The following is a 12371-nucleotide window of genomic DNA, read 5'->3' as shown; positions in this document are numbered from 1 at the left end:
CACTTAAGGCCATCGACAGAGCATTCTTCCTCTTTCCCTCATGTAATCAAATCTACGGAGACTCCACATGGTGCATATTATCCTGTATACTTTTGTAGCTCTGGTAAGATGAATTCACTTTCTGCTCCAGTGGTTCGTGGTTCTTCCTGAACTTCAATACTTGCCCAGATCTGGCCAGGGTTTCCTATTGATTGTGTGTTGATTTTTAGAAGGTCAGTGATCAGGTTAGTGTTAGTTGATTTTAAACTTATTTTGAAAGAACTTTAAAGATGAAATATTCTTTGATCAATATCTGCTGCTTCATTACAATATACACCTGACATTGAGGTTTGTTTGGGATGAGCTAATGATCTCTGACATATTTCAAGTAATTTAAAAATACTGCTTTGTTTCAGTGACAAATACAGATAAACTGTCAAATTCATAATCCATCTTACATCTGAAAAATTTTCCAGCCTGCCAAAGTGGTCACAATATGAGTGATTTATAAAGAGAATGTGACCTTAAGTGCGCTGTCATTTTGGGAGGATTTCTCTATATACATTTAAATGCACAAGTCAAACGCAAGCCTATATAAATATCCTGTCTGTTGCCCTTCCACGTCTTCTTTCCATTGCTCAGTGGAGGTCATGGAGACTAACAGTGGTGCTTTATGGGTGGCCCTGCTTTGTGTTCTTTTATCTAAAAGGGAGAAGTAAGATCTCAATGGAAAAAATGTTTCAATAACAGTGAAACCCCTTTTATCTGTCCTTATTTATTACTGTGGTTGACTAATACTTTGAGATCATCACATGAAAGGCGCTGTTGAAATGCAAAGCACTTTAAAACATTATGTAAACCTTATCCTAGCTTTGTGAAGAATGGAATTATTATCCCCAGATTGCAGACAGAGGAACAGAAGCGCATGGTGTCCAAAGTCCCTTAGTGATTCAGTGGAACATAGGAGATATGATGCCTAGTTTCCTGTCTTAGTCTTTGAAACAAAAACAAAAAAAACAACAACCCACTTTTGATGGACTGCATTGGCACTCTTCAGTAAGAGTTTCTCAAAGGCTGTGTCTACTCTAGCCCCAAACTTCGAAATGGCCATTTCGAAGTTTACCAATGAAGCGCTGAAATACATATTCAGCGCTTCATTAGCATGCGAGCGGCCGCGGCACTTCGAAATTGACGCACCTTGCCGCTGTGCGGCTTGTCCCGATGGGGCTCCTTTTCGAAAGGACCCCGCCTACTTCGAAGTCCCCTTATTCCCATCTGCTCATTTCCATCTGCTCAATTTCGAAGTGCCACAGTGGCCCACAAGCTAATGAAGCGCTGAATGTGTAGACTAGGGCTAGTGTAGACATGGCCAAAGACTGCCAAATTAAGCCTACAATTTCTTCTGACCAATATCACCATACAAGCCTTCTACAAAAGGTCCCTTTATGGTCTTTATTGGTATTAAACTAGTATGACTACACTGATGTTCATGTGAGCTTTGTGTGTGTGGCTATGTTATAGTAGGTGGAGAGGTTATGAAGACGAAATATTCTTGAGTGCACAGTTAAAACAAAGGCGAAATTGCTTTTTGGTCATGTCATATTAAATTAGTAAATCTGATGATGAACTGTAGCCTGCACGGTTCATGTGTCTGCTAAGAAGTAGACCCCATAGTGTTTACATGGATTGGTGCAGTTTGTGACCATGTAGTCTTGGGTCACTGCTTCATATGCTGATGTTTCAACTACTAGAACTTAACCTTAACACCCTCTGCTGTTTGTGTCAGTTGGGTGTGTGTGGGAGGGAAGGGAACATTAAATCTTTATGCCCCAAGCAGGGGGAGTCTGGACAATCACAAACTTGGAAAAAACTAGGCTGTAGTGTAGAATTTGGCTGTTGAGGTCCATCTCTAGATAGTCAAGATATGAAACTCACTGTAAGTCTGTGCACAATTAGGATTTCAACAGAAAGTATCACTGATCCCTTTCAAAAGGGAATCCTATGTTGCTGAGTACAGGACATGGTCTAGGACTCCTGTAGTTGTAAAATTGGAAGAGAGGAATCCAAACACCAAAGATGGGCTGCTTTTTTATGGGGCGAATTTAATGAAATTACATTAGAGTCAAATTTGTTCATTTAAGTGGTCATGAGTCAATAGCACAAATGTAAATAAATGGGTGGCAGATAAATAAGAAAGCTTATTTGTCTGTTCCACTGGATAAAATTAAACAAATTGCTGTAATATAAAATGTTCTTGGATAAGGTTGTCACAGATCAGGCTATGCAGGCAGTATTGGCTACGTGTATATTTGTCCTCTGCGTTAATTTTCTGGTAGCAGCTGTATGAACACACTGGGCTTTGAAAGATTTTATTTTTAAAACTAATGAGCTTGTGTTCTTATTATGACCAATTCACAAAATATTTCTGAAGAACCCATCAGACTGGCGCTAGAGCAGCAGGTGCAAAGTATGTGACTTGCATTCATGAGGCAGCTGATGTGCTTAAACTTGGTTTTGAGAAGAGAGTATTTCTTCGCTGTGTTGATTATCCAAATAGATACGTGGCTTCAAACCTGACTTGTGATATTCTTCCCTTTCCGTATTGTTGCCTTTTATAACACTGGGCACTTAGCTAGTTTCTTGTTTTAAAATCCCAGAAAGAATTTGGCAAATGCTAATTTAAGCTCACTTTGTGGTCACTTCAGGGAATAAACTCAAGCATAGAGGTCAAGCAAGTTCAGCTATCATTGCTGCTGCTCCTTGAAACTATGGAATCTGTAAGGTCCAGGCCTAATCATTGGGAAACGTGAGTGCTTGGCACTTCTGAAATTCAGGCCCGATATGTCTCAGGCTGGAAAATCAGATTGTGGCCACTCTGGAAAACTTTGACCTAACATGATTTACTGGTGATCACTCAGTAGACATCGCGGGACCTAGCCACATTAATTACAGAATCACGGGCATGTTCTCCTGTTCCTCAACTAGCATTGTATATGCTATCATGTGCCTACAATGCCCAACGCCTTGTATATATGACAGACTGCAAACTCTTTGACAAAGAATGAATGGACATAGAACAGACGTAAAAAAACCTTCCAAATACACAAACCTGTCAGCCAGCACTTTAATGGAGTGGGCCATTCTGTTAAAGACCTGAAAGTTTGTGTTCTACTGAAAAGGGACTTCAGCAACCATCTACAGAGGGAAGGATCAGAACTAACATTCATATTCAAATTCAACACACAGTTTGAACAGGGATAGCAATTACCTGACTCATTATAAGGACTCTCTTACATACTTTGATGTTTTATCCAACTCTTAACTCCCCCCCACTGTCCCTCTGCTCTTCTGATTTGCCAACCTTGACAACAATTTTCTGATTTGTCAACCTCAATGACAATTTATGGACCTCTGTGCTTTATATATTGAGCCTGTTCTGGTATGGCTATGATCTGAAGAAGTGGGTTTCTCCCATGAAAGCTCATCACCTAATAAATTATTTTGTTAGTCTTTAAAGTGCTACACGACTACTTTTTTTGTTTTGGTAGAATACAGACTAACACGGCCATTTCTCTGTCACTAGACAGGACTAGGAACAGGCCTGGCTTAAGTTTCCATTGTAAATGTTAGACCAGGTCTCCTCATTCATACATGTGGGAGGAAACATGAGCAAATGCTGATTGTGTTTCTTATGCTTGAGTTTTGGTGCATCCTCCCTAAAGTACAGCTTTGGTGTTTGTCCAAACTGCAAAAATATTTATTCAAAGCAAGTGAGAGTAAGTCTACACTAGCCCAGAAAATCGCCATGCTCAGGGTTAATCTTTCAGTGTTCGATTTCACATGTCCGGTAGGGACGCACAAAATCAACCTCTCAGGGGTTGCAGTCAACCCCTGTACTCCTCATGAGACATAAGGAGTGAGGGAGGTGGGTGGGAGAAGCTCTCCTGTCAGCCTTCTTCAGTAGGGATGGCCAAGTAAGCCAAGTGCAGATATGTCAGTTCAAGCTACTCAATTGCTGTAGCTAGAATTGTGTATCTGCAGTTGACTTACTTTGCCTAGACATAGCCTGAATCTAGCAGGCAGACCTGTAACCTACTGGGTAGAAGTAAGGGTCCTTCTGCACCTATAGGTCTCTCTTTAGAGGAAAATAAGTTGTACGTGTCTTGCCATGTGAAGATTGAGATGCCTACTGTGTCGTCAATCACGTGTGACCTAATCTCCCCTTTAAAGTCACCACAAGTAGCATAATTTCTATGGGGATCCAAAAAACAGTACAGAAAAGAGACAGACTCACCAAAGGGGCTGGCTGAGGGCTGCACCCCCACTACCCAGGGCTGCCACAGTCTTGGACCCTCCCCTATAGAACCCATTAGGGAGGGCAGGAGTGAGGCTGAATCTTCCTGCCCCATGATTCATATGGGAACATTGCTGCCAGTCCCCCTTCATCAGGGACACATGCCTGACTCCAGGCTGGTACAGGATGAGAGAGCTGGCACAGTCCTCTGTCTCCCCAGGACAGACTGGGTACTGAACCCCTCATCCCCAGCCACACCCCAGAGCAAAGATTTACATGAAGAAAAACAAAAGTTAATTAAGATAAGGACCTGAGCAATGCCAGTTAAGTGTTCTGTTATGTTATAAATATAGATATGGGTTCACTTATTGAACTGTGTGTATGCACACTTGAAAATCAGTACAGAGTGCACCTCCCAAATCCGGGACCTTTTGGTCTGGCAGCATCTGTGGTCTGTCATGGAGCCCAGCTGGGCCTAGGGGGGAGAGGCTGGAGGGTGATGTGCATGGGGTTGGTGGCCTGGCCAGGAGCTGGAAGCCAGTGTCCTTAAGGCTGGGGCCATGGCTGGCGTCTGCTAGCCTGGCCAGAGCCAGCATCTGCAGAGCCCAGAGCTGGTCCGTGTGCCTGGAACCAGGCTATAATCAGGTAGCTCATTTGGAACGGGTTGGCAGTAGTGGGGCTGGGTGCAGGACCAGGGTTGGGGCTGGTCAGGCCAGAAGCAGGGCCAGCCGCAGGGAGGGGCAGTAAGCTGAGGGGCTGGGTGACGGGACTGCCCCTGGGTGGGCAATTTCCCTCATTCTGGACCAGGGAGGTCCAACCTGTAACTCTGTTTAAAGTTATTGGCATCCATGCAAAACTAAGAAACGATTGCAATGTGCGGTTCAGGTGTGTTCTGTGTGTACATAGCTATAAGTGAGAATGGATATTGAAAAATGAAAGTGAACACCTTAAACACTGTCTTGAATAGTTATGTGGCATTGGAATGTCAACAAAAAAAAGTTTGAATGTCACAACACTACTTTTTCATTCAGTAGACACTCTTCCACAATGTTGTATTGAGTTTTACGCATTTTTATTTCAACGAAAACCATAAAGGTGTCTGATGGAAAGCTCTGAAAGTAGCTTTTGTTGCCTTCCCTTCATTCACATCCCACCGAAAAACCTCCAGTGTGGCCTTTGAAAAATGACCTGCATCCCAATGGGAGTAACGAAACAAAAGTTCTCTTCTAATGTGGATTCCCTGTTCTTCTGGAAACCCTGGACACCCTATCATTTCAGGTATTGGCACCCTTACCCCCGGACTATCCAGTTACGTGGACTCCCTCCTCAAACCCTAAGCCACCAACGCTCCCAGCTATATCCAAGATACCACCGACTTCCTGAGGAAATTACAAAACATCGGAAAAGTTCCTGATAACGCCATCCTTGCCACAATGGATGTAGAGGCTCTGTACACTAATATTCCACATAAAGATGGATTACAAGCAATCAGGAACACCGTCCCTGATGCCACCACAGCCAATCTGGTGTCTGACCTCTGTAACTTTGTTCTCACTCACAATCATTTCCATTTTGGGGACAATTTATACCTCAAGATTAGTGGAACTGCTATGGGCACCCGCATGGCCCCACAATATGCTAATATATTTATGGCCGACCTGGAACAACGATTCCTCAGCTCTTGTCCCCTATTACCACTCCTCTACTTAAGATACATTGATGACATCTTTATGATTTGGACCCATGGTACAGAGGCTCTAGAAGAATTCCTCAGAGATTTTAACAATCTACACCCCACCATCAATTTATGCCTCAATTACAACATGCAAGCGATACATTTCCTGGACACTACAGTGCTAGTCAAGGATGGCCTGATCAGTACCACACTGTACCGAAAACCTACTGATCGCTATACTTATCTACACCCTTCTAGTTTCCATCCTGCACACGTGACTAGATCCATTGTTTACAGTCAAGCTCCTAGGTATAATCGCATTTGCTCTGATCCAACTGACAGAGACCAAAAACTACAAGACCTTTACCAAATATTTATAAACCTGAATTACCCACCAGGAGAAGTAAAAAAACAAATCGACAGGGCCAGAGACATACCCAGAAACCAGCTACTCCAAGATTGGCCCAAAAAAGCCAAGAACAGAACACCACTGGTCATCACCTACAGCCCCCAACTCAGACCACTGCAACGAATTATTAAAGACGTACAACCTATTCTTAATCAGGATGCTACACTCCAGAAGGCCCTGGGTGACATGCCTGTTCTCTCTTACAGTCAACCTCCCAGCCTCATGAGGATCCTTACTAACAGCCACAGTCTATACCCCAGGAACACCAGTCGTGGAACCTTTCCCTGCAACAAAGCCCGCTGTCAGCTTTGTCCACATATCTTCTCTGGAAATACCATCACTGGACCTAACCAGGTTGCTCACAGAATCAAGGCACTTTCTCATGCTCCTCTATTAACATCATATATGCCATCATGTGCCAACAATGCCCAGATGCTTTGTATATTGGACAGACTTCTAACTCCCTTAGACAAAGGGTCAACGGGCACAAAACAGACATCAAAACACTCCAGATCCACAAACCAGTTAGTCAACATTTTAATGGAATGGGTCATTCTGTCAATGACCTCAAGGTATGTGTGTTATTGAAGAGACATTATCGCTCCGTTTTAGAAAGAGAAGTGGACGAACTGACATTTATATTCAAATTCAGCACATTAACACATGGTTTAAATCGTGATGGGAACTTTCTGAGTCACTATAGGGGCTCGTCTGCATACTTAACTCAATCTAATTCTTGATCTTCCCCCCCCACCCCTCCACTCTCTGATTTGCTCACCTTGATTATCTTTTTCTGATTTGTCCTCCTTGCTTACTGTTTTTGGTTCTCTATGTCTTAAATATTGAGTCTGTTCTGGTCTGGCTATGGTCTGAAGAAGTGTGTCTGTCCCACGAAAGCTCACCTAATAAACTATTTTGCTAGTCTTTAAAGTGGTACTTGACTGCTTTTTGTTTTGATAGAGTATAGAATAGCACGGCTTACTCTCTGTTACAGTTAAGACAGGAAGGGACTGTCTTTACCTTTTGCATATTGTGCTGGACTGAGCACACTGCTTGGTGATAGCAACGAAGGGTCCTGTGGCACCTTACAGACTAACAGAAAAATTTTGATCATGAGCTTTCGTGAGCACAGACTCACTTCATCAGGTGCACCTTTTCTGCTAGTCTGTAAGGTGCCACAGGACCCTTCGTTGCTGTTACAGATCCAGACTAACACGGCTACCCCTCTGTTGCTTGGTGATAATGTGTTAGAAATGATATGTACTCTACAGACATATAGGAGAACTCTTAAGTTTGCTAGGAGCCTGGGCTGTAGAAATTTTGCCAATTACAAAAGACAGTAGGCATTTAAAAATATAAGCAAGCTCCCCTCCACCATTTCTCCTGCATATAATTTTGTTTAAATTGCTAGATCACAACAGCTCTACATTTTTACAAATGAAAATGAGCCAAAGGGCCAACTTTATTAAGCATGCATGATTTGACTCAGAAAAACCAAAGTAGTACATTACATCATTTTGTCATATTGTTTCTCAAACATTTATGTACTTTTTCAAGAGAACAGAATTTGTCTTCTACATTTTATAATGAGTTTAAGATGCAGTGAATCTTAAAATATTTCAGGAATGCTTCATTTATGTGAACTGCTGGTAAATTACCCACTAAATAGTACAGAAAAATTGGCAAGGTCTGCTAAATTACAGCTTTCATTACCAAACTTTGAGAATTCAGCTTTATAAAATACATATTTTAAGGGTAGGAAGCCATCTGGTGCACAACTTTTAAATGGCGATATAAGCAGTACTAGATCCTAAACTTGGCTGAATTCCGAACTAGAGACGTTTAAAAAATGGAATTTTTCTTTCTTTCACAGGAAACTTTGACACTTCAAAATTATGTTTAATTCCCAGTCAGGAGGAACAGATGTAAAAATCTTCTAATATTGTAGCATTAAAAAAAAAAGCCTAAACTTTGAATGGGAAATGTCAAAAATGAAAATTTAAACATTTGCCCATAAGAAGATTTTGATATGTCAAAATGGAATTTTTTATTTCAAATCTCCCAACTGGGGAACAAACAGTAGTTAACAATTGATATGTTCTCATGAAACACATTCATTTACCTGAAACCTAATTTTCCAGCAGGGAAATTTATTTTGGTCAAGAATGTTGACCAAATGTATTCTTACCTCAGACTGAGCTGCTGATCTGGATCAAATTCATTCATTCATTTAAGTGGGATGAATGCTAAGACCTGAAGACCATTTCTGCAGTTCCTTGATTCCATCCCTTATTGGTTTTGGCCATTCAGCTTTCTCTATTTCTTCATAGTTATTCCTTCCCTACTTTTCATGTGTGTATTTATATTTTTTGACCATTAAAACACTCTCTGACCAATTGCATTTGGTCAGTAAAATGTGGAAGACCCCATCCAACAAGCTGCCTACGGCTAACAAATTTATACTAAAACAAACGAACTAGCCATCTAATATATAGCAAATTCTACTCTTCAGTGGGGATGCACTGTTCTTAAAATATCATACTAATTATGTTGGTGCTGCTCATGGCTGGTGAAAAAAAATTTTGAATGCAGTTTGTCCTTGAAGATCCTCTTATTTTTAAACAAAAAAATTACAAAAAATTGTCAAATTTAACTTTTTGTGGAAATACCTCTCCCCTTTTTATTGAAAAGCCTAATTTTTTTGTGTGTTTGGGGGGGGGTTAGCTTGGGAACAAAGGAATACCGTAGAAGGTGTGACATTTTACAGTATTAAATGGGTCCACCTTGTATGCTTCAAATTTTAGAAGTTTTTCACAAAATAGGGTTTAATTTTTCAACCAGTTATACTGGCATATAAATAACAGTTCTTGCAAGTCCTTTCACATGACCCAAATCAATAACCATCAAACAAAAACCATCAGCAAATGATGGTTTTAGTAAGTGTTACTCCAACGTATGAATACCCAAGTGCGTCTTCTGTCAGGTGTTGTCCATGTCCAAAAATTGTAGCAATCTAGCTATCCTGGTATCCTAGCTATCAGTATAAACCCCAGTCAGGATGCAATTATACCTGAATAAAGAGGCTTATAACCATACAGCATGTCCCCATACTGGTAGAGCTGGATCCACAGTACAGACTTTTGTTGGCATGGCTATTTTGGTCAGCGACTTGATGAGGTATGATTTATGACTGACACAGATATTCTGGTAAAAGGTCCTGCTCTAGATGCACTGATACTTGCAAAATTGTTTTCACTGGTGTAGTATATTACACTTGGGTTGGGCTATGGAATAAGCTATGCCTTTTGAAAGGACAATTTTGTTAGTATAGATTGGATCCACATGGAGTGCATCACTGGCAGAGTATGCTGATACAGTTGCGTTGGCAAAGGTTTCCCATAGAGATGTAGCCTAGGGGCTGTACCACTGTAACTGTTGTGGTACATAATCACCTTTAACTGAACTAATGTTGCAGGTGCAATATCTATGTAAACCAGGCCCAAAGGAAATTAGAAGGAAGGAAAGAAGAGGTCATATTGTGCCCTGTGCCATTGGATTCTTCTTGCCTATCTTTCCCTTAAACACTACATATAACTCATTAAAGGTCTGAATACAACCATCAGTTTTGTTAGCCCTTTCCCAGATCTACTCTATGGCTTTTCACATTATCTTGCTCCATTACACACACCAAATGTGACTGAAAATTGAATGGTGATACAACCCTAATTCTTTCAATGAGAAACATGCTTTCATTGCAGTCAGGGGGTAAAGTTCAGCATATTGGGGGGTGCAGCAAATCACACATGGAGGGCTCTGGTTCTTTGATACTTTTAGCAGCTTTCAGGGTCCAACCCAAAATGAGTGAATTGCATCCATTAATAGACAAAGAGCTCAGACTTTATTATGTCCTCTTTGTGTTTCTTAGTGACTTGTCCAGATTTCCTTTAGTCGTAGCCAAACCGAATCATGTTGATTCGAGAGACACCTCTTTTTAGTGTGTAGAGCATTTAATATGAATGAATTATGGGATAAATACAGTAATGAAGAATGACATTTTCAGCTACATTGCTGCCTAGATTACTATTGCCTAGAACAGTGATGGACAACAAAGGCTAGTGAGTAGGCTGGATGAGTGACCCTCCATCTCCATGGGTTGGTAGATTGAGATCCAGCAAAGCACTTAAGAATATGTTTAACTTCCACTGAATTCAATAGGTAGAGCCTTGTGTGTATACAAAATTTGTTTCTGCACCCGATCTGTGGTCCATGGGCAGAAAAACAGATAGCCAAAGGTTGGCAGGACTCTCAATTGGCTGCTAGACACATACATGCTCATAACTCCTTTTCAGAGTGAGAAACATTCAAGGAACTCCTTACAAATTTATTCTTCATTTTTAAGGGCAGATGTTTTAGAAATCAAGCTCGGGGTGGGGGGAATTGAGACCTATTTTCAATAAAAAATATTCATATTCCATAGTTTAAAACATTCAGCGTTATAACGTGATGCTTTTAGTGGGTGTCTAATGGAAGTATTTGCAGTGTGTAAAAAGCAAGCATGTATGTAAATACTTGCAGAATTGAGTGCTAAAACTGTAAGCTCTTTGGAGCAAAGAATGTCTTGTACTAGTGCTGAGAGAGACAGTGGGTGAGGTGCTCTTTTTATTGGACTAGCTTCTCGTGAGAGACTGGTCCACTGATGGGTGGAGGGAGGCAACTGCCCTGGCACCTGACAATTCAAAAGGGCTCAGGATTCCAGTTGCTGCTGCCAGCAGGGCCAACAGCCACAGCAGTCCCTGGGGCAAGTGGGGAGCACATTTGGATCCGTGTCCCCAGAATGGGTGGTGCCAAAGTTGCTGTGCTCCTGTCCCTCACAGCTGTGTGAAGCAGAGCAGCAATGCTGCCACAGCACCTCAGAGGCCTGAGACAACCTGCCTCCTTTGTTCCCCCACCGTTGGTGGGCCTCGTCACTGGACTCTTTAAATTGGTGCTGGAGTCCTGTGTGGCAGAGTTGGGACAGTGCTAGGAGCTGGCTGGAGGGCAATGGCACAGTCTGGGTGGCACTCAAGGATGGTTGTCCTTGTCTCATCCCTGCCACCTAAGGCCTCACCACTTCTGAGAGCATGGAACTGATCCTTTACCTTGTGCAGGGTTCTAGCATTTGTCACTCCCCTCATGGTGAGAGATGCAGGTGTTTGAGCTCTGTATAGAGCTTGTCTTGAGCTCAGCATTATCCAGTGCTTGTACAGAGTCTAGCAGAGGTTATACATGTCTCATAGAGCTGGAAGGGATCCCGAGACATCATGGAGTCCAGTCCCCTGCACTCACAGCAGGACCTCTCGCCAGCCCTGACAGAATTTTTTTTTTTTAAATCTAACCTGCTCTAGACCCTTGCAAGGACTCCTCAGGGACTGGGCTCACAACCCTAGGTTTACAGGGCCAATGCTCTAACCACTGAGCTACCTCTTCCCTTCCTCTCCCACCTCCTGAGATCTCTTCCAGCCCTAACCATGTATGATTCTGTAAGATGGGACTGGTGTTTAGAGTTCTGGGATTGCAAAATGGAGACTGATTCGAATGTCCTCCCCTAGGTGAAAATAGCACTGACCTCAGGACTAGTACAGGTGTTTCATTGGCCTCGCAGTAGCCTTTAGCAACACTCCACGACTGCTGTGCTGCCGTACAGTGGTGCGCCATGAGGCAGCGCTTAGTGTGCCTCAGAGCTGCACGCGGGGAGTGCTGTCTGCTGTTCTGTGCACACGCCCCACTACTTGGTGGGAGAAGCAAGTGGCAGTGCCAGTGGCTCTAGTGAGCTGCTGGCAGTGAGTTGGGGGAGTGCCTGGTGGTGCCCGGCTCTGGCTCTGGGGTGGAGGATTGGGGGATAGTGGGGAGCTGAGGGTGCCTGGCTCTGGAGGAGGGGAAGGACATGGTTAGAGCTGGGGGCTGGGAATGCCTGGCTCTGGGGGAGGGAAGGGGCATTGGGTTAGAGTGGGGTAGCTGGGAGTGCTTGGTTTTGG

The sequence above is a fragment of the Carettochelys insculpta genome, chromosome 14 (assembly GCF_033958435.1).
Source record: "Carettochelys insculpta isolate YL-2023 chromosome 14, ASM3395843v1, whole genome shotgun sequence".
NCBI lineage: Eukaryota > Metazoa > Chordata > Testudines > Carettochelyidae > Carettochelys > Carettochelys insculpta.
This window is presented reverse-complemented; position numbering follows the sequence as displayed.